At 44.3% G+C, this 23,024-nt stretch overlaps 1 protein-coding gene across 1 annotated transcript in view; it reads left to right on the top strand.

Moving 5' to 3' along the window:
* Window positions 1–23,024, top strand: part of prdm16 (PR domain containing 16) — a 1,033,598-nt gene that overhangs the window by 832,074 nt on the left and 178,500 nt on the right. The gene's annotated exons all lie outside the window — the stretch shown is intronic.

Raw genomic sequence — 23,024 nt, 5'->3', positions numbered from 1 at the left:
GATGGCATCACAAGATAACCATCCTACTTCATTGTGCATTGCTCGGTTGCCATACTGTCTCGTACTCTTCCAGTAATGCTGGAAACTGCCAGTGATTCAGTCCTCTTGAAACAATAAAATTGACCATCTTTACAAATGCATGACGTTTTGCATTTCATTATTTTTTTTAGTTTACCAATGAGTGCTTCTTGACGTATAATAAAACACGATAAATTTAGGTATTTCCTCTCGCACCCCCATCAGGCTGATTAATCCATTCTCCTTCCTTCGCCTATTTGGTGCATCGCCTGTATGCACAGATGTAAGCTTTGTCCAATCCAGGTCATTCTCAGTAAAACATCGAGGTTACAGTTCTTCACAGAATAATTTTTCTTTGGGGAAATGACCCCAGACACTCAATTGTGAGGCGTATCTGTACTTTTATCCACTGCTATACTAAAACAAGCTGCTGCCAAAAGATTTGTAGTGAACTGTTGCTGGATCTCTTTTCCGATTTCCTCCACCCTTCTCATTATTGCACATACTTAGATATACTTATTTGTACAGATTGTACCATGTGGTCAATGTGACGTGTAAAGAAGGCTGACTTTGGTAAGCTCGGTACACATTTTTAAATGTTAAAAATAAAATAAATAGGAACATAATGCTGGGTTGCTCTACGGCTAACCTCGACCTACTGAGGATAAAACGGTTACTGCAAATGAATGGATGGAATTGGGGAACCGCCACTCGTGGGCCTTGTAATGAAGAACATGAAACGGTTCCATGGGAATATGTCAATGTTTGCTGGGGTCCCCCAGGAATCTTTGCGATTTTGCAGCGGTTCCCCAGCAGTGAGTTAGTGTTTGCTGGGGTTCCCCGGGAATGTGTTAGTGTTTGAATCATAGGATTTACAGTGCTGAAGGAGGCCATTCGGCCCATTGAGTCTGCATCAGCCCTTGGAAAGAGCACCCTACCCAAGCCCACACCTCCACCCTATCCCCGTAACCCAGGAACCCACTTAACCTTTTTGCACACGAAGGTCAATTTAGCATGGCCAATCCACCTAACCCGCACGTCTTTGGACTGTGGGAGGAAACCGGAGCACCCGGAGGAAACCCACGCAGGCACAGAGAGAACGTGCGGACTCCGCACAGACAGTGACCCAAACCGGGAATCAAACCTGGGACCCTGGAGCTGTGAAACAACCACTATGTTACCGTGCTGCCCCATGGTAGCATAGTGCTGGGGTTCCAGCAGTGAGTCAGTATTTGCTGGGGTTTCCCCGGGAATGTGTTGATGTTTGCTGGGGTTCCAGCAGCGAGTCAGTATTTGCTGGGGTGTCCCGGGAATGTGTTGATGTTTGCTGGTGTTCCAGCAGCGAGTCAGTATTTGCTGGGGTTCCCCGGGAATGTGTTGATGTTTGCTGGTGTTCCAGCAGCGAGTCAGTATTTGCTGGGGTTCCCCGGGAATGTGTTGATGTTTGCTGGGGTTCCAGCAGCGAGTCAGTATTTGCTGGGGTTCCCCGGGAATGTGTTGATGTTTGCTGGGGTTCCAGCAGCGAGTCAGTATTTGCTGGGGTTCCCCGGGAATGTGTTGATGTTTGCTGGGGTTCCAGCAGCGAGTCAGTATTTGCAGAAGTCCGACAGTGAGGCAATGTTTTCTAGGATTCCCCAGTAGTGAGTCAGTGTTTCCTGGGGTTCCCCAGGAATGTGTCCGTGTTTGTTGGGGTTCCCTGGGAATGTGTCAGTGTTTGTTGGGGTTCCCTGGGAATGTGTCCGTATTTGTCGGGGTTCCCTGGGAATGTGTCAGTGTTTGTTGGGGTTCCCTGGGAATGTGTCCGTATTTGTCGGGGTTCCCTGGGAATGTGTCAGTGTTTGTCGGGGTTCCCTGGGAATGTGTCAGTGTTTGTCGGGGTTTCCTGGGAATGGTCAGTGTTTGTTGGGGTTCCCCAGGAATGTGGCAGTGTTTCCAGAGGGTTGCGCCAGTGCCTTTAAGGGTTGAGGTTTCCCAGGAGCAACATCCTCTTTAATAATTTTTCATTGTCGTTGCCTGTTCATTTGAATGCTCAGTACCTGCAAATATTTTTGTGCAACCATGCATGCGTGGTACTTTAAAGGGAACAAATTGCGACCAGTTTACATGATACCATCCAGTTGCTGTGTGGATATACAGTTTTCAGTGAACATTGCACAAGTGTGGCAGGATGTAGCAATTTCCCAGGAGCGTGTCAGTGTCGTAGGATTTCCCAAGAATATGTTTCTGTTGTTGGGGTTTCACAGTGAGCCAGTATTTGTAGGGATTTCTGAGGAATCTCGCAGTGTTGTTGGAGTTCAGCAAGAACAAGTCAGTGTTTATAGGCGTTTCCCAGAAATGAGTGAGTGTTGTAGGGGGTTCCCCAGGAGTGTGTCAGTATGTGAGGAGGTTCACTAGGACTGTGTCAATCTATGTAGGGGTTCTCTGCAAGCTTGCCAGTTTTTGCAGTATTACCCTGGAGAGTATGGATCATTGCAGGTGTTCTCTTCTGTGCGTATGCCATTGTTTGTCGGTGGCTTTGGGAGTGTAGTAATGTTTCAGGGGTTCTCTTGGCATGTGTAACTGTTTTCAAGGGTTTTCTGGGGATGTGTCAATATTTGTGGAGGTCTTTATATGGAAAGGTTTGAGAACCGCTGGTGAGGGGCTTACAGTATTCATTTACCCATTACTACATTCTGGTTACAAATCCTGAAACCAATTAGCCACTTGTTTATGTATACTCTCCTGAAGATATTGTTTGGTTTGCCAAGTTTTTCTTACTCTTAAAGGAGCAGCATTTTCCTTAAAAGTAATTGTTAAATCCTTGTTTTGGTTTGAAAATGAATGGTACAATGAAGTAATCAGTATTAGAACAAGACACGATCATCCAGCAAGTGCTGTTCCTGAATGAATGGTGAACATGCTCATACTTTATCTTGGGAAACTCTCTGCATAAACTGGCTCCCGCCTACAAAATAAAGTAACAGTTCATTGGCTTGAAGTGCTTTGGGATGGCCTGAAGAAGTGAAAGGTGCTAAATAAATGTAAGGTCCTTCCCTTTTTTGTGCAATCATTTAAAATAATCAAATTTATTACAAGAACACAGAGCTTGGCTAAAAGTACACCCAATCATGTATATGGCATATAATGTCTCCTCAGGGACATTATTCTTAATTCTGAAGCAAGGAAATAGGTTTGCAATTAGGTTGACCTAAATGGATTTATATTTTTCCCTTTCTCCTCAAGATACTGGCTGAAATTCTCCGGTCGTTGCAATTCACTTTTCCCGCCGACAGCACAACTCCCCAGTGGGTTTCCTGACAGCTTGGGGTGGTTCCAATGGGAAATCCCATTGACAAGCGACAGAACGGCACATGGGGGACTAGAGGATCCCGCCCACTGACTTTCAGCCAGGTTCACTCCATACTAATATCTCAGTCAGGTGGTTATTTGTCATGCGAAAACAGAGCCAATGAGGAGCGTGATTTAACAAGACAGATACAGAGTTCCGATTTTGGTGCGTTTGGGCATAGTTTTAAAATTCCGCGATCATTCAACCCCCACAGCCACCCCAATGCGGCCTCTGAACTTACCTCTTACAGGGTCCCTGCCCCTCCCTCTCTCACCCCACCGGAATGTGGCGACGAGGGGCTTTTCACAGTAACTTCATTTGAAGCCCACTTGTGACAATAAGCGATTTTCATTTCATTTTCGTTTCTTAAGGGCAAGGAACCCCACACCCCATCCCTGGCAATCTGGCAGTACTATCTGGGCACCCTGGCAGTGCAATCTGGGCACGCTGATAGTGCCATGATGCCCAGGTGCCAGTGGGAGTGTGAGGGGACAACCTTGCCCAGAGCCTGACCGCCCAGAAGTCACTAATGACCTGGAAGACCCCCTCCCCCAGGTGTCTTTAAGCCTGGTCTACATTTGTGGAAACCAGTGCTAAGCAGCACCATGGTGAGGTGTCCCAGACGAGGCTGTTAGTTCCCGGGCCCTGGAGGAATACGCCGCAAACATATTTAGATGAGGCTAATGGGTCACTTAAATGTGTTAATCTGTGGGTGAGATTCAAATTGCGACGTCTCATAAGATTTCAATAAATATCTCGAGAGGCATTTTGAGCATTGTGAATCTCGCGTGAGGCCACTTGCGAGAGTCAACAGCCCCGTCGTCTCATCAAGATGGGCATGACGAGGCCACTAAATCACGCCCGAGATGTCAGCGGGCATCATAGCCAAGCTTTTTCCTTTCCTCATCTGATGTGCACACATGGATCATTTGTATTAGTGGCTACAGGGTAGCAATCAGGAGTGTGAAACCTGAATGATTCCCCTCCACCTCGTCCCCACCAATCAAGCAGCATTAAAGTCAATTGAGATCAGCTAACAGAGAATTAAACCTCAGATCCTCCTGTACTTTCTGACTCACCTTGTCTACCATTGCCAATTGGGCTACTGGCGGAGCTGAAGTCAATGCAACTTTAAGTGACTTTTTAACAAGTGTGTCTTTCAAATGAGGGCTTTACCGAAGGTTATGCACCATCTGCTGCTACACTGATTCTGTCTGTGAAGATCAAGGAGGAGCAGGCTTTACACCTGACATCCTGACTGACATTCCTCCCTCACTGACGCTATCAATTCTTTTTTTAAAAACTGTTCATTCATCCCATTGATGCTGAGAGAGTCATTTATGGTAGAGAGGGAGACCATTTGGCCCAGCGGGTGAGTTTCGTGGAGCAATGCAGGCAGTCCTATTCTGCCATTCTACCCTTGTAGCTCTGCCAGTTTATTCCTATCAGATACCCATCCAATTTCCCATTGAAATCACCATCTTTGCTTCCATCATCCTCAAGGAAAGCGAGTTCTGGGTCAGTTCCACCCATTGCACAAAAATGTTCCTCCTCACATCATCCCGCACCCCCAAACTTGTCATAAACCTGCCCAGATTTATTAAATTTCCCCTCAATCTCCTTTGCTCCAAGGAGAATGGGACCTTGCTGTGTGCACAAATTCTGCACTGCACATTAAAGCAAATGATTGCATGTGAAGCACGTTTACTCATGATTATCAGTAAGGCACTATACAAATACAAGCTTCTTCTTTCTCTTACAATAAATGTAATCAACAAAAGGAATTTGACTATTTTAATATTATTATGTAGACATCTGTATGCATGTTCCAAAGGAGATGTTGCATTTGTCACCCGTTACAATTAAAATACCCCCTTTCAGTTTTCTGTGGATGGAAATGCTGGCAGGCAGTGTCACCAAGTCTGGTGTAAAAGGCAGCTATACAGGCCTTGAGGAAAGTTAATTGGCCATTTTTGACAAAGTGTCAACAGCCTGTTGAACAAACGCAGTTAATTTCGCAGGGTGGTCTTTATTTTTGATAGGTTCATGGCCAAAGCAATGCAGGGTTTCAAAACAGTGAGCTGTTAGGGTACCGATGTTTGAGGTTTAAGCACGATTCCTTGATGCTTTGAGATAATTATTCAGGCATGCAGTCATGGGATAAGTACCAAACAGAGGCCAGACAAGTGCGCACAGGCAAGGTGACTTCTGGCTGTTCTGACACATCATTGAGGTGTAGAAGCAAGACTCCAGCCTGTCCTTGCATAGCAAATAGAAACTGAAGGAAATGACAAATAAGAGAACCTTCGGCGCGATTCTCCGAGCCCCACGCCGGGCTGGAGAACCGCCGCAACCGTGCCACGGCGCCTCGCCGGCGGCGCGCAATTCTCTGAGGTGCGGAGAATCGGCGCCATTTGTGCCAGCGTGTTTGACGCTCTGCTGGCCGCTGGAACCGGCGGGGCCGCCGATTCTCAGGCCCGGATGGGCTGAGCGGAAAAAGCAGAGTCCCGCGACACATTACCAAATGGAATTTGATACAATTTGCTCTTTGGTGGGCTGGCACCAATTAAGTGATCAGAAAAACTGTTGTGCAGTTGTAAAAACCCAACTACTCCACTAATATCTAATAAAAGTAAGGTTAAGGGGGGGTTGTTGGGTTACGGGTATAGGGTGGATACGTGGGTTTGAGTAAGGTGATCATTGCTCGGCACAACATCGAGGGCCGAAGGGCCTGTTCTGTGCTGTACTGTTCTATGTTCTATGTTCTATATCCTTCAGGGAGGCGATTCTGCCACCTTTACCTGGTCTGACCTACATATGATTGCATTCCACACCATGGTTGGCTCTACACTGTCAACCATAGATCAATGATAGCACTTTTGCCTCAAATATGAACTTTGTTGGTTCAGGTCCCATTACAAAGGCGCACAACATCTTCAGTGCAATAATGAGTAAGTGCTGCACTATTGCAGGTGCTGTCTTTCAGCTAAAATGTTAAACTGAGGACCTATCTGCCCTCTCAGTTGATAATGTATCTAATTGCGATCTTCACAAAACAGAGTTCTCCTCAGTGTTCTGGCTAATATTTATCTGTCAACCAACGTCAGTGAAACATATTGTCAAGTCATTGTCTCATTGCTGAGTGTGGGAGCTTGCTGTGCACAAATTAGCTGCTACAATTCCTATGGCACAATAGTTACTATACTTCAGAAGTACTTAATTGACCTTACAGCACTTTGAGATGTCCTAAAGTTGTGAAAAACACTAAGTAAATGCAAGTTATTTCTTTTTCAACACCGCCCCCTGAAATAACCCAACATGTCATTCAAAGTACAGGGTAATTAGGGTTGGGTAATAAATGCAGTTTGGCCCAAATCTCAAGAATTTTGGAGAGAATTCATGCTTTAATTTTTCACTTTTCAAAATGATTGCCACTGAAAGTAGTTAAAGTAAAATATCACAAGTACCTCAACAGCCTTTAAAGAAGCATACAGGGTTGAAGCAGAGCAGGAATGTTGTCATAATTTCCTGATGCACTACTGTTAGATGTAAATTATTTATGCAGTGAACTTTCTGTCATAAATTAATTAGAACATTGAATGTTTTGGCAAAAAAAATTTGTCTAACTTGATTTGCCTTTCACTGGCACAGTTAATCAATAAGACTTGACCTACTTGGCAGCTGAACTTGCCCAGTCTGTGTTTGTGCATTAGCATTTTCTTTTTCTTTTCCAATTAAGGGGCAATTTAGCATGGCCAATCCATATACCTGCACATCCTTTGGGTATGAAACCCACGCAGACACGGGGAGAATGTGCAAACTCCACAAAGACAGTGACCCGGGGCTGGGAGCAAACCTGGGTCCTCACTGCCGTGAGGCAACAGTGCTCACCACTGCGCCATCGTGCCGCCCCTTTGCATTAGCATTGAAACATGTTTGTGGCACATCAGCTGAAATTAATCTGCTACAGTGGATGAAATTGTAACTCTCAGTGTCTTCAATCTGTAATGCAGAAGGAGGCCAAATGTTTTGAGTGTGAATGGAGTTGACTCGGCTGAACAGAAGCTTTATGGAACAGCGAGCTGTGAAAAATATTAATTGAATGTTTGCATTTTCCCCCTTCATTTTGACTTAAAGCTCAAAATGAAATACAAACGGGCAGCCAAATGTTAGTCTACAAATATGTACATATATGGTGTGCAATACAGAGAAAGGGTAATGACCTTATTTTGGGAAAGAGGAAATGGTGTTTCTGTAGTACTACTGACTGAAAGCTATCAGCACTCCCACTTATCATACCATTGTATGTGTTATGGACCAGATACAGTCAATCCCTTTTTTAGCTGTCAATGAGATTAATGGTTTAGTCATGAATAGGATTGTGATGAAAGCCAAAGCCTTACCCCTGCATTCATTAAATCGACAGACAGTAAAAAAGCATATGTAACTTCATTGCTTTTTTCATACATCAGATTTAGGGGGGGAAAGAAGCTGCTCAAGAATGTCCCGACAACCATCTTCTCAATGAGCACAGAACACTGCTTTCACATATTCCACCAGGAAAATGATCTGTATCACATCTGATGTGGCTCATTAACCTTTGGAGGTATCTTTTGAACAAGGTCACAAATCAGATAGATGGATTCTAGGGGCATTTGCAAGTCATGGTTGTTCTTCTTTATTTGCACGAGTGGAAGGAAGGCAGGAGCATTCTCTTAGTGGCACAGTGGGCTCAGGTAGTGAACAGATGGATCATACAGACCATGGAAGTTGCATGTTGGGTTCCTATCTTTAGGTAACCTGATCTCAGCAGGACTGGGTGGTGGAATTGTTGCCATTAGCCTTGGTGCATTTCATTAGATAGGGCATTCAGGCAGGGTTCCAGCTCCTGATAACTGTACAATAAGCCTTGCTGGAAAATGAATGCACTTGAAGCCAGTGAGGACAGAACTAGGTTTGGCTATGTCATCACCATGGCAGAATAACTCTGTCGGCCACTCAAGGCTCACATCTGATCAATGTCCAGTGGGGTGAAGTTTCTGTGGAATCTTACTTCAGAAACAGGCAGTGTCTTCAAGAGAGATGTGGAGTAAAGGGAAACTTGCACAGAAAATGCACAGTTGGCTATGAACACATGGCACCATGGAATGGTGGGGCACAGGTGCCCACCGAGTTTAGAAGTTACACTTGAAGAGTTTTTGGAGCTTGGAATGCTTCACTACAAGTACTGAGGCAGCAAGTATTAGAGAAAGTAAGATTGGATAAGTGTTTGAAAAGAGAGACAATGGATAAGGAAAAAGGAATCACAAATTATATTGGAAGAGACTGCTCCTGGTAAGTAAGCACAACGCAAGTGGGATGCAGAATAGTGGGTGGGATTCTCCGACCCCGCACTAGGTTGGGGAATCGCCGGGGGGCCACGCGAATCACGCCACACCGCCCCAACGCAGAGCGGAGAATCGGCGCATGGCGCCGGTCGGAGCAGCCCCCCCTGCGATTCTCCGGCCCAGATGAGCCGAGCGGTCGTAAAAAAACGCCGGCGCCGTTCTACCATGCTCTGAGCCGGCGAGACCTCGGCATTGAAGGGTCCAGGGGCAGCCTGAGGGGAGGGGGCGGGGTCCGAATGTGGCCTGGACCACGATCGGGACCCACCGATCGGCAGGCCGGGCTCTCTGTCTCCCCGCCTCCTTTCTTCCACGCCGGCGCCTGTACTCCTGCGCCATGTTGGGTCGGGAGGCGGTGTGGACAAGGGAGACACTGCACATGCACGGAAATCGCGCCGGTGGGACTGCGCGTGCGTGGGTTCGCGTCAGACCCACTGCGCATGCGCGCATCCCCCGGCGCCCATTCCACGGCCGGATCAGCAGCTGGAGCGGCTTGAACTGCTCCAGTGCCCTGCTGGCCACCCGAAGGGGCCAGAATTGCTGATCCTGGGGCCGTGTTGATGCCGTCGGGAAACGTGACGGCGTTTCCGATGGCGTCAACTGTCAGCCTCAGGATCAGAGAATCCTGGCCAGTATCTTTCTGTTCAGTAACTGTATTCTATGGTCCGGATATTATGGCTTAACCATAACATGTCTCTCCTTGGCAGATGTGGTCGGCCATTTAAATTGTCTTTTACTTGGGTGGGATCGTAATATCCCTCCAAGTGGGAGGGGTCATAAAATCCTGATGTATCAGGGGCCAAAGGAATAGCATAGTGTGTCACATAACTATTGTGTTCCTTACAGTGGTATTTGCATGGTGGATTAATTTACCAGTGTTCATTTCCTGAACTCATATTTGACAAAGTGCTTGCTAAGGTGCTGGGAGTTGCAGGTGCTCATGGAATTATACAACCAGCTTCAGGCAAAGTTGGAAGGTTAAAGTATGTCCCTAATGCAGGAATAATATTTGGCCAATTCTGAACGAAGAAAGTTATGAGCACAGTATCAAAGTTCTGACTAGCTTGAAAATGTGGAGCAAATATGGTAGCAGCGGAGAAACATGCAATGTTACAAGGGATAGTGGAAACTGTCAAAAGTGGCAAAAATGCAACTTTAGGATTGAAATAACTGGAGGCAGCTTTGAAATGTGCTGCAACTTGTTTATCACAAGTAAGATACAGATCCCATAGGGGGTTATAGCACTAGTACAGTTGCACTATTTATAGTAGGCGTGATGTACAACCATAGTTGAATGGTTATGTGGTTAAACTCTATGGGTGAAAAGGTCAATCGCTATGTTATCGGTTCAAGTACACTATAGTGTAAACCACAACAGTTACCACATAGGGCTGCGATTTTTCAATTTCTTTGCCAACGCAAACCTGTTTTAGTTGCTACGAGATGTGGAAGTGCTGTTTATATTTCCTCCAAATGCCCTTTCCCACCCTACTATTTGTAATGTAGCTGAAAGAAATATGCCTTGTGTTGCAATGTTAGTCCAGTGAGAGACAACAGGAACAAGTTGGGAATGGGTAAGTATTGATTGACAGAGTAGTGCACACAAAATCTATACAGGGCAAACTGCTGTACATCGTGGGGGATTCCATAACAAAGGGTCAGAATCTTAAAATAAAAGCTTGGCCATTCAAGAATGGAATTAGGATGCACTCAATTATATAAGCAGAGCTAAGTCTACAGGTAAGCATTTCATTTAATCTATTTATACAGTAGACTAGATCAATGAATTGGTGTAAAAACTAAAAGTATAAAATATCAGAATTATGATCAATGTTTAATTAATCAGATCGAAGAAGATAAAGTTAAAATTAAATAAAGAGAGGTTGGTAACATTCAAGGGCTGCTCATTTTTAATTGAATTAACATCTGTGACACATAAACAAAAGTTAACCTACTTCTAAAATTAGGGGGGGGTCTTGTGGCGCAGTAGGCAGCCTCACTGCCTCTAGGCCAGAAGGTTCAGGTTCAAATCCCAAACCAGGACTTGATGGCCAAGGAAGGTGCAGACGTAAACATGTGGAGTATCAACTTGGAAATCTTTCCAACACACACCAATGGCAGGCAATAAGAACGAGAGAGGTTACGGAAAGAAAGTTGGAGACTCTACCCATAGCTTCAGACTACAACACCTATGTAAAAGTCCATGTTGCCACAGGAACCCAGACTCTCTGTGTGAACTGTAATGTCACCACCTATAAAATAAAGTGGTCTCAACACAAGGGAAGGAGCTGACTGGCGAGTAGCTGGTTAATGTTTATTTCCCTTAGTTTGCTTAATAGTCAAATAAATAGAGCACCTCAGTCCCATAGAATGCACATTCTGTTTCATGCGAAAACTCCTGCTCAACTCTGCCCAATCACATGTGCAGGAAGTGTCACCAGTTGGAGGAGCTCAGGCCCTGAGTTTTAGAGCTTGAGCAGTAGCTGGTGTCACTGTTGTGCATCCACAAGACAAAGAGTTATGTCGATAGCAAGGTTCTGGAGGTGATTACCCTGAAGGGTAAGAGTGAGCAGGCAGAGAGGGAATGGATGTCTGCCAGTCAGTGAAGCAAGATTGGGCAGGTGGTGCAGGAGATGCCTGAGTGCATCTTCCTATCCAACCAGTATTCAGGTCTGAATACTAGTGAGGGCGATGGTTCCACTGGGGAGTGCAGCCAGAGGTGATTCTTAGGTAGGTGGGACCTATACGTAATGGACAGGTTGCACCTCTAAGGAACCATAACCAATGCCCTTGCAGGCTGGATTGTTAGTGCTGTTGGGAAGGAATTAAACTGACTTGGCAGGAGGGTGGGAAGCAGACAGAAGAACAAGAAAGTTTTTGAACAATAAGGGGATCAGGGGTTATGGGGAGAAGGCAGGAGAATAGGGATGAGAAAAATATCAGCCATGATTGAATGGCGGAGCAGACTCGATGGACTGAGTGGCCTAATTCTGCTCCTATATCTTATGGTCTAAACAAGGGGCACAATGGATTTGGAGAGGCAGATAACGCCAGATAAGAAATACTAAGTTATAAGGTGGGATTAGACTAAGGGAGACTGCAATAAATTCTAAATGAGGTTTACAGTGCCTATATGTAAATGCACAAAGAGTTGTAAATAACGTAGGTGAGCTGCAGTTGCAGATAGTCACAGGAAAATATGATGTGGCAATAACAAAGACCTGGTTCAAAAAAGGACAGGACTGGGCTTGGAATACTAAATATTCCTGGATACAGGTGTTCAGGAAAGACAGAGAATGAAAAAAAGCAAGCTGGAAAGAAAGAAAAATAAGCTAGTGGATCAAATGTCAGTCAGGGAACATTTAGGAAACAGTGATCATAGTATCGTAAGATTTAGGTTAGTTATGAAAAAGAACAAGGAGCACTATGGAGTAAAATACACCTGATTGGAGGAGGGCCAATTATAGTGAGGTGAGAAGGGATCTGTGGCAGACAAATTGGAATCAAAGGTTGGCAGACAAAATAGTAGGGTTTTCTATTCTGGTAAGCCAGTTAGTGAAGGATAAAAAAAAAAATGAAAACGAAAATTGCTTATTGTCGCGAGTAGGCTTCTTGAAGTTACTGTGAAAAGCCCCTAGTCCCACATTCCGGCGCCTGTTCGGGGAGGCTGTTACGGGAATTGAACCGTGCTGCTGGCCTGCCTTGGTCTGCTTTAAAAGCCAGCGATTTAGCCCAGTGTGCTAAACCAGCTCCTGAATAATAATAATAATCGCTTATTGTCACAAGGAGGCTTCAAATGAAGTTACTGTGAAAAGCCCCTAGTCGCCACATTCCAGCGCCTGTTCGGGAAGGCCGGTACGGGAATTGAACCCGCACTGCTGGTCTTGTTCTGCATTACAAGCCAGCTGTTTAGCCCACTGTGCTAAACCAGCCCCTAGAACTGGATAGCACTGGCAACAATCTACTCATTTATTTACTTAGTGAAGCATATATCTAGTAACTCAACACCACACAGTTTCAGTAAATGTCTCATTGTACTACTTTGAGTATTTGAAACCCCAAACAATGCCCTTCAACTGGATATAATGAAACACAATTGATAGAAAAATTAACAGGTGGTGCAATGGGCTGCCTTTGAGTGGCCAGAGGTAATGGTGAACAGTTGTTTTCGAACTTGGGGGGGGGGGGGGGGGGGGGGGGGCGGGGAAGAGGGGAATATACAGTAGGGCTCCCAGGGGTTGTACTGGGATCACGGTTTCTCTTGTTATATCTGTGCAAGGCACAACTTCAAAATTTGCAGAAGACACCAAACTTGGGAGTATTGTGAACTGTGAGGAGAGTAAGGATAGACTTCAAGAGAACAGAGACACACGTATGGACTGAGTGGACATGTGGCTGATGAAATTTAATGTAGAGAATTGTGAAGTGATACCTTTTGGTGGGAGGACGAAGAGGCAATATAAACTAAAGGTACAATTCTAAAGGGGGTCAAAAAACAGAGAGACGTGGGGTACACATTGACAATTTTTTGAAGATAACGGGGTACAGGACCTGAGGCTTTACAAATAAAGGCACAGAGTACAAAAGCAAGGAAGTTTTGGTGAATCTTTAGAAATCAGTAGTTTGACCTCAACTGGAGTATTGTGCCCAATACCCTTAAGTAATCACAGAATCACAGAATAATACAGTACAGAAGTGGCGTTTTGGCCCTTCGGGTCTGTACTGACGTGTGAAAAACACCCGACCTGCCTACCTAATCCCATTTGCCAGCATTTGGCCCATAGCCTTGAATGTTAAACCTCTGCCCCTCACCTTGAAGTTGAGTCCCCTCATAACTGACCCTTCAACTCAGGGGAACAGCTGGTCCCCATCCGCCCTGTCCATTCCCCTCATATACTTGTACACCTTGATGAGGTCGCCCCTCAGTCTTCTCTACTACAGCAAAAACAACCCAAGCCTATCCAACCAACCTCTTTTCATAATTCAAATGTTCCATCCCAGGCAACATCCTGGTGAATCGCATGTGCACCCGCTCCAGTGCAATCACATCTTTCCTATAATGTGATAACCAGAATTGCACACAGTACTCCAGCTGTAGCCTCACCAAAATTCTATACAACTCCATCATGACCTCCCTGCTTTTGTAATCTATGCCTCGATTGATAAAGGCAAGTGTCCCATTTGCCTTTTTCACCACCCTATTAACCTGCCCTTCTGGCTTCAGAGGTCCAAGGACAAACACGCCAAGGCCCCTTTGTTCCTTGGAACTTCCCAGTGTCATGCCATTTATTGAATACTTCCTTGTCACATTACTCCTTCCAAAGTGTATCACCTCACACTTTTCAGGGTTAAATTCCATCTGCCACTTTTATTCCCATTTAACTATATCTTCCTGCAACCCAAGACACTCAACCTCACTGTTAATCGCCCGGCCAATCTTTGTGTCATCAGCAACCTACAGATCTTACCCCCCACATAGTCATCTATGTCATTTATATAAATGATAAACAATAGGGGGCCCAACATGGATCCCTGTGGTACGCCAATGGACACTGGCTTCCAGTCACTGAAACAGACATTTGTCATCACCCTCTGTCTCCTACAGCTAAGCCAATTTTGAACCCACCATATCAGGTTACCCTGTATCCCATGTACATTGGCCTTCTTTATAAGTCTCCCATGAGGGACCTTGTCAAAGGCTTTGCTGAAATCCATGTAAACTACATCAACTGCACTACCCTCATCGATCCACCTGGTCACATGCTCAAAAGAAATCAAACAAATTTGTTAGGCATGACCTCCCTCTGATAAAGCCATGCTGACTATTCCGGATCAAACCTTGCCTCTCCAAGTGGAGATAGATTTTCTCCTTCAGAACTTTCTCCAATAGTTTCCTGACCACTGATGCGGGACTCACTTGTCAGTAGATCCCTGGCTTATCTCTACAAACCTTTCTTAAACCGTGGGATCACGTCAGCTGTTTTCCAGACCACCCTCGAGGCCATAGAGGAATTAAAAATTTGGGTCGGAGTCCCTGCAATTTCCTCCCTCGCTTCCCACAGCATCCTGGGACACAGTTTATCCAGACCTGGAGATCGGTCCATTTTTAAGCATGCCAACACCTCACATAACTTGTCACTCCTTATGACAATGGAGGAATGCGAAAGCGTATGGAAGGTGCAAAAAAACAGTTCCGGGATGAGGGATTTCAATTACGTGGTCAAATTAGAGAAGTTAGTGTTGTTCTCCTTGGAAGTGTGAGAGGAGCTTTGATGGTAATGTTCAATATCATTTATGGTTTAAACAGAGTCGATAGAGTAAAACTGTTCCGACTGATGAAAGAGTCAATAACCAGAGGACACTGTTTCAAGGTGAATGGCGAAAGAGCCAACAGGTAACATGAGAATCTAGTTGAGGCAGATTCAATCTTAGCTTTCAAAAAGGAATTAAATAAACATAGAAGAGAAACAAATTTCAAGATTACAGGAAAAGACAGAGAAATAGATAAGCTGAATTGGTTTTTCAGAGGGCGAGCCTTGACACAACAGGCTCAATGGTCTGCTTCTGTCTTGTAACCATTCTCTGATTCTACAGGACAGTGAAAGTTTGAAACTCTCCCTCATAAAGCTGAGAATACTAGGATAATTTAAATTTTGATGACTGTGATTTATTCGGTGAGGGTAGCATGAATATGGAGCAACGGCAGGTTGAGGTATGGATGAGCCTTGATCAAAGGAAAAACCGTGCCCATTGAAAATCGTTTATTGTCACGAGTAGGTTTCAATGAAGTTACTGTGAAAAGCCCCTAGTCGCCACATTCCGGCGCCTGTTCTGGGAGGCTGGTACGGGAATTGAACCATGGTGCTGGCCTGCCTTGGTCTGCTTTAAAAGCCAGCGATTTAGCCCAGTGTGCTAAACCAGCCCCTCTCCCTCATTCGAAAGTCTAAATTGAGCTTGAGGCTATGAAAGATGCTTTCTAAATGCAAGTTTGTTCTTTAATCCACACAACTACTTCACATGTTTTTCTGCCGAAACAGCAGACAAACATTTTATGATTCTATGAAGTGGTCCTCATTGATTAGTTAGTGAGGCGCTTTGGGAATGATCATACTGAGGACCTTCTGTTCTATTGATCTCTCAAATTCCATTTTAGGAAGTTTAAGAACATATTAGTTTTCCAAGCTGCCCTCCTGAAGATGTTGGCTCTTTGCTTGAATACAGTACTCCAAGCAATGATTGTCCTCCAGGACAATCCAAGTGGCCATTATTTACGGGTGTACCATAAGAAAGAGTGTCAGCAGACTACTTAATCATGGGGTGGGAAGCAAGCTGGGGTCTTTTCTTGTCCCCAGCCGATGTGCACAATCTCACGAGAACTGCTGGATAGCCATGATCCGTGGGAACCCTGGCCATCTGTGGAACAATGTGGTTACAGTACTTCTCTTACTGCTACCCTGGACAGCTAACTCATCAAAGGCAGGGCATCAAACTCAGAACCATATGCTCAAAGATGATGATTCTGTCACTGAGCCATTAACAAACCTTGGTAAGATCAATTTCCAACAAAATACCACTTAAGATTGTTGAGAGAAACAAAAGTTTTGTTAAAACTGAGGGTGAAAGTGATGGACAAAGAAAAACAATTTTACATAGATTCCCTATTAAAATAGTTGAACTCTTAACCTCAGTATGCAGTTCCTGCCTATGTATTCAGTGGTGAAACTTGAGCATTTCATGTGTGCATGAGATTAATGTGCGAAACCACCCATATTGCAACATAACACATTGAGATGGCATAAACAGTGTGAATTTTCAATTTAAGTACTGTACTAGGCTGCAATGTTTGATGAATTGATCTTACATGAAAAGCACATTCAAGGGAAAAGGGATGGTGTCAATGATCAGGAGATGGTAATTTCCTAATGTTTATCCTTAATCTAAACACCTACCTGTTTTATTTTTGGATGATTATAAAGTGTTCGGCGCTTAAGTGTTAGCAAGGTGCTGGCAATTCACATTCGCTCTCAATTGTTCTTTAAAAGAACAACTAGAGGGAGGAAAAAAGTTCCTTTTTGTATTTAATAGTGCCACTTGTGTTCCTGTTTTTGTGTGTTGTGCTGTTTGGGAGGAAATCCTGTTCCATCATTGTTAGTCAAGGCCGCAAATTGATATTTTACTTCACACCTTCTTTGACCTGGGAATACACTTGCAGCTGCTTGGTTAATGTCAGTTAAAGGGCCGAGAGGGAGACTTTTCTATTGTATTGGCCGCTGCCATCTTGCCATGCCTTTGTCAGTATCTTCCTGTGTCAAAGCGTTTAAACTGAGTTTTGCAGAACGTGCACATTACAAGAATGCACTTCTATAACTGATGTTCTCCGTTCTGTCCGGAATGTGTGAAGTTAGAGTCAGGTTAGCAGGGGAACGTGACCTTTGGTATATAATTGTACCACAAGCCTCCTACAGACCACCAGTACTACTTCCTTTCTCTGTTATTTAATACAAGAAAAGAACAACAATTGATCTATTCATTTTGGTTTCAGTTAACAAAGCTGTTTTTGCTTGGTATAATCGGGAGTAGGTAGAATAATGGCTGGCCGAGAATGGCTTATGAAGGTTAACTTTGAAGTTCACTTGTTTCTATGTGCACTGCTCATCAACAAACCAATGCTAAAACGATAAAGGGAAAATGCACCTCAGTAATTCACCCATGATCACCAACTCTTCTTCCTTGTATCATACGTGGCAGAGGCTATATCTTGCAACATACTGACAAAGAAAATAGTGATTTTTGTAACAATAAGCTCTCTGTAATGTGACCCGAGCTGGTCTTCTTGTTGCACAACTATTTTTCGCAAACCCCATGTCTTTAAAGGATTCTCAGGTACCCTAAAAACATTAAATAACCTCAGCGGAAAAATCACAAACAACAAGTAAAGGTAGAAAATAACTCAACCACAGGTCAACACTTTCGGTGATGCACTGAACAGATTAACCTGATTTTTAATAAGACCATAAGACCATAAGACATAGGAGTGGAAGTAAGGCCATTCGGCCCATCGAGTCCACTCCGCCATTCAATCATGGCTGATGGGCATTTCAACTCCACCTCCCAGCATTCTCCCCATAGCCCTTAATTCCTCGCGACATCAAGAATTTATCTATCTCTGCCTTGAAGCCATTTAGCGTCCCGGCCTCCACTGCACTCTGCGGCAATGAATTCCACAGGCCCACCACTCTCTGGCTGAAGAAATGTCTCCGCATTTCTGTTTTGAATTTACCCCCTCTAATTCTAAGGCTGTGCCCACGGGTCCTCGACTCCTCGCCTAACGGAAACAGTTTCTTTGCGTCCATCCTTTCTAAGCCATGTATTATCTTGTAAGTTTCTATTAGATCTCCCCTTAACCTTCTGAACTCCAATGAATACAATCCCAGGAACGCCAGCCGTTCCTCATATGCTAGACCCGCCATTCCAGGGATCATCCGTGTGAATCTCCGCTGGACACGCTCCAGTGCCAGTATGTCCTTCCTGAGATGTGGGGCCCAAAACTGGACACAGTACTCCAAATGGGGCCTAACCAGAGCCTTATAAAGGCTCAGTAGCACATCGCTGCTTTTATATTCCAACCCTCTTGAGATAAATGACAACATAGCATTCGCTTTCTTAATCACGGATTCAACCTGCATGTTTACCTTTAGGGAATCCTCGACTAGCACTCCCAGATCCCTTTGTACTTTGGCATTATGAATTTTCTCACCGTTTAGAAAGTAGTCTATGCTTGGATTCTTTTTTCCAAAGTGCAAGACCTCACATTTTCTCACGTTGAAATGCATCAGCCATTTCCTGCACCACTCTCCCAAACCGTCTAGATCCTTCTGCAGCCTCCCCACTTCCTCAGCACTACCTGCCTGACCACCTAACTTCGTATCATCAGCAAACTTCGCTAGAATGCCCCCAGTCCCTTCATCCAGATCATTAATATATATGGTGAACAGCTGCGGCCCCAACACTGAACCCTGTGGGACACCGCTGGTCACCGGCTGCCATTCCGAAAAAGAACCTTTTATCCCAACTCTCTGCCTTCTGTCAGACAGCCAATCCTCAACCCATGCCAGTAGCTCACCTCGAACACCATGGGCCCTCACCTTACTCAGCAGCCTCCTGTGTGGCACCTTATCAAAGGCCTTTTGGAAATCCAGATAGACCACATCCACTGGGTTTCCCTGGTCTAACCTACTTGTCACCTCCTCAAAGAATTCTAACAGGTTCGTCAGGCACGACCTCCCCTTACTAAATCCATGTTGACTTGTTCTAATCCGACCCTGCTCTTCCAAGAAATTAGAAATCTCATCCTTAACGATCGATTCTAGAATTTTACCAACAACCGAGGTTAGGCTAATTGGCCTATAATTTTCCATCTTGGCCTATAATTTTCCATAATAAGAGACAAATCAACCAAATATCTAACTCTGGTCACAGCAATTCATCAAAAAAAAAACCTGGGTAGAATCGGACAAGGTTCACACTGTATTCAATTATTTAAATATAGATAAAACTTTTGTAGTTTATCGTGCAATCTAAACCCCTCTATCGTGTTACGACCGTCCAGCACATCCGTACTACCTACTACTTGCCAATCTTTACTGGCCGCTTAGGACTAAAATTCTGTTCTGTCATGACATGCGAGCAATGCATGTAAGTGGTAGCTATCATTGTTCTGATTTTGAGAAAAAATCAAAACAGAATTATAATGCAACCTGACCAAAATAAGGAATTCATAATTCAAGACAAAACCAAGGAGGGGTCATTGGGAATGAACACTAAAAACAATCATGCAAACACATCTCCCTACATACTCTGTCTTCTTCCGACATCACTTTATTCCTGGAATCAGGATATGCTGCACCATCTGCTACTCTAATTCTTTTCCCAGGACCACCAACTTGTGGAAATCTTTAATCCTCCCTTCCTCCTCCAATCAAGCCCAAGTGTACTGTTACCTAACCACATCGTCGTAATTTGCTTTACTATCATTCTTACTCCTTTTCCAACCTTGTTGATATGCTACACAGTGCGCTTTAGTGCTTTACCTCGATTTCTCATTAACTACATTAACATTTTCACCACAGCATTTTACCACAACATGTGATAATCTCCATTTTCATGTCAATCCTTATAAATTCAAACAGGTTAACCTTGTGACTGACTAAAAAAATAACCAGTTCCATTGATAGTTTTTCCACTTCAAAAGAAGAAGCCACTCAGGCAAAGGGTTGTGTTACATCTCCACTATTAACACTGAGAGCACCAGCCCACCTAAGTCAACATCTGCGATACGAAGACTCAATATTATTTGCAGGGGCACTATCATCAGGCTGGTTGATACTGTTGGCAGGCTCTATACATCAACCTATGCAGCGAAAACCACTTCAAAGACTGCCAAGAGAAAATAAAATGAGCATTGCAATCTGGCAAAGTTACAGATCTTACCCTAATTGCTTTTGTACCAGCTGTACATTTTACAAACCATAAACCATTCAGGTGTCGCAATCATATGACTGACGTTGCTCAATGTTTTACAAGTCAGTTTACTCAAATAAGAATGCTCCTTTAACAGGAGTTGCCTGAGCTCTCCAAGTGGGTAAATGGACCAGCTGGTGCATTACTTCACACTACATACCAAAAGATGTGAGGTTTTCCCATATCTGTGCAAGTTTCTTTCTCCTTCAAGTATTTTTTTATTTATCCATTACTGGCTCTGCTGAGTTACATTATCTGAGCCAAGGCTTTAGTAAGAAAATTGAATAAAGAACAAAGAACAAAACAGCACAGGAACAGGCCCTTCGGCCCTCCCAGCCTGCGCCGATCCAGATCCTTTATCTAAACCTGTCGCCTATTTTCCAAGGATCTACTTCCCTCTCTTCCCCGCCCGTTCATATATCTGTCCAGATGCATCTTAAATGATGCTATCATGCCCGCCTCTACCACCTCCGCTGGCAAAGCGTTCCAGGCACCCACCACCCTCTGCGTAAAAAACTTTCCATGCACATCTCCCTTAAACTTTCCCCCTCTCACCTTGAAATCATGACCCCTTGTAATTGACACCCCCACTCTTGGAAAAAGCTTGTTGCTATCCACCCTGTCCATACCTCTCATAATTTTGTAGACCTCAATCAGGTCCCCCCTCAACCTCCGTCTTTCCAACGAAAACAATCCTAATCTACTCAACCTTTCTTCATAGCTAGCACCCTCCATACCAGGCAACATCCTGGTGAACCTCCTCTGCACCCTCTCTAAAGCATCCACATCCTTCTGGTAATGTGGTGACCAGAACTGCACGCAGTTTTCCAAATGTGGCCTAACCAGAGTCCTATACAACTGTAACATGACCTGCTGACTCTTGTACTCAATACCCCGTCCGATGAAGGCAAGCATGCTGTATGCCTTCTTGACCACTCTATCGATCTGCGTTGCCACCTTCAGGGTACAATGGACCTGAACTCCCAGATCTCTCTGTACATCAATTTTCCCCAGGACTCTTCCATTGACCGTATAGTCCGCTCTTGAATTTGACAGATTTCTAAATACCAATGGCATAAAGGGATATAGGATGGGATAGTGTAGAAAAAAAGGCATTAAAGTGGATGATCAGGCATGATCACCGAATGGTGGAGCAGGCTCTATGGACTGAATGCTCCTGCATTCCTACTGTTTTGGCTCAGCCATGAAAAATGGCTACTTGGGCAAGGGACTGGTGGCAATCAGGGAAACCATACCCCAGCCAGAATGAATGCTTCAAAACAGGAGGAGGACGGAAAAATGTGGGTATGGGAAAAAGATCAACCATTTCCGTAACTTCTTCCGGTAAAAGTACTGACCTTTTTACAGCACCATTCATGACTTGAGGACATCTGAAAAAACACGATATAGCCAATGAAATACCTTTTGAAATGTAGTTGCTGTTGTAATGTAGGAAATATGGCAGCCAATTTCTGCACAGCAAAGCATATACAAGGCCCCACAAACAGCAATGAGATAATGACCAATTAAACAGTTTCAGTGATGTTGTTTGAGGGATAAATATTGATCCAAACACCAGAGATAACTCTTCTGCTCCTGTATGAATTGTTTCTTTGGATCTTTTACATCCATATGTGAGAGAAGATGACGGTCTGAGTTTAATGCCTCATTAGAAAGATGGCAAAGCCCACAGTGAACCACTCACTGCCTTTGCAATGGAGTGTCATCCAAGACTGTGCTCAAGTTTCTGGAGTGGTACGTGAACTGACAATCATCTGAGAGGCGAGAGGGTTGCCCACTCATCCATGGCTAACGTTTTACTGAATTAAAAATGTCGACTTTCCAAGATTGAAATTATTTAGGACATTCAAGAGTTACAATTTTAATGCTTCTCTTCACATGAACATCAACCTCAATCTCTGCAGCTCACAGACCACATCTAAACCTAACCTTGGTGAGTTGCAGTTGTCCATGACTCATGTTGAGCCCATCCAACCTCCCCCCACCCCCCTCCCCCTCCCCCAATTCACAGCAGTGATTGTTTTCAGCTGACACGTTCCTCATTAACTCACCGGCACATCGTCAGGATAGCTATGTAATTGCTCAGATAAAGTTGAATTTACGAGCATATCAGGCTTCAATGTTGCAAGGTTTGACATTCACATACTTGCAGGTGGTTTCCGGATGGGCCTTGTTGCAAGAATGATTTTCTGTTTCTGTTACCTGCTGAAACTATAAATTGTACATTGCCCGAGTATATGGCAGGTCCCAATCAGCTGATGACTCATTAAGGAGAAATTAGTCTTCAGTGCTTGGTAGCGGCAGCTTGCTTAAGGTTGGCAAGTGCCTCAACCCCTTTTCCTAAATGGGCCTCTGGGTCCTGGGAGCTTTCCTACCACTTAGCCCTGTTGGAGCCTTCAGGGCAGAGGGCTGTAAACCTTGCCTTACAAAGGGAAGGATTCATTTTGGAGACTGAGCTGTGTCATAAATCAGACACATAAACTGCTGAAGCATAACATCCCCTGCCTAAATAATGAAAACAATCAGGAATGATTAGCGAACATGTTTCCTTGTAAGAAGAAAACTGCTACAGTTTGCCAGAGAAAAGGGTGTAAGCATGTAACTCGCTGCTCAAACTATATAAAAATAGAAATAACTCAACTATTTCTGACTGTTCCACTTGTTAGCATTTTTACAGCAGCGCAGTGACTGGCTTTGGCCACTGTGTTTTGTCAGTCAAGGACTTCAGTAAGAAACATGATTAAAGCCCTTGT

This window comes from Scyliorhinus canicula, chromosome 16 (genome assembly GCF_902713615.1).
Source record: "Scyliorhinus canicula chromosome 16, sScyCan1.1, whole genome shotgun sequence".
NCBI lineage: Eukaryota > Metazoa > Chordata > Chondrichthyes > Carcharhiniformes > Scyliorhinidae > Scyliorhinus > Scyliorhinus canicula.
This window is presented reverse-complemented; position numbering and strand designations above follow the sequence as displayed.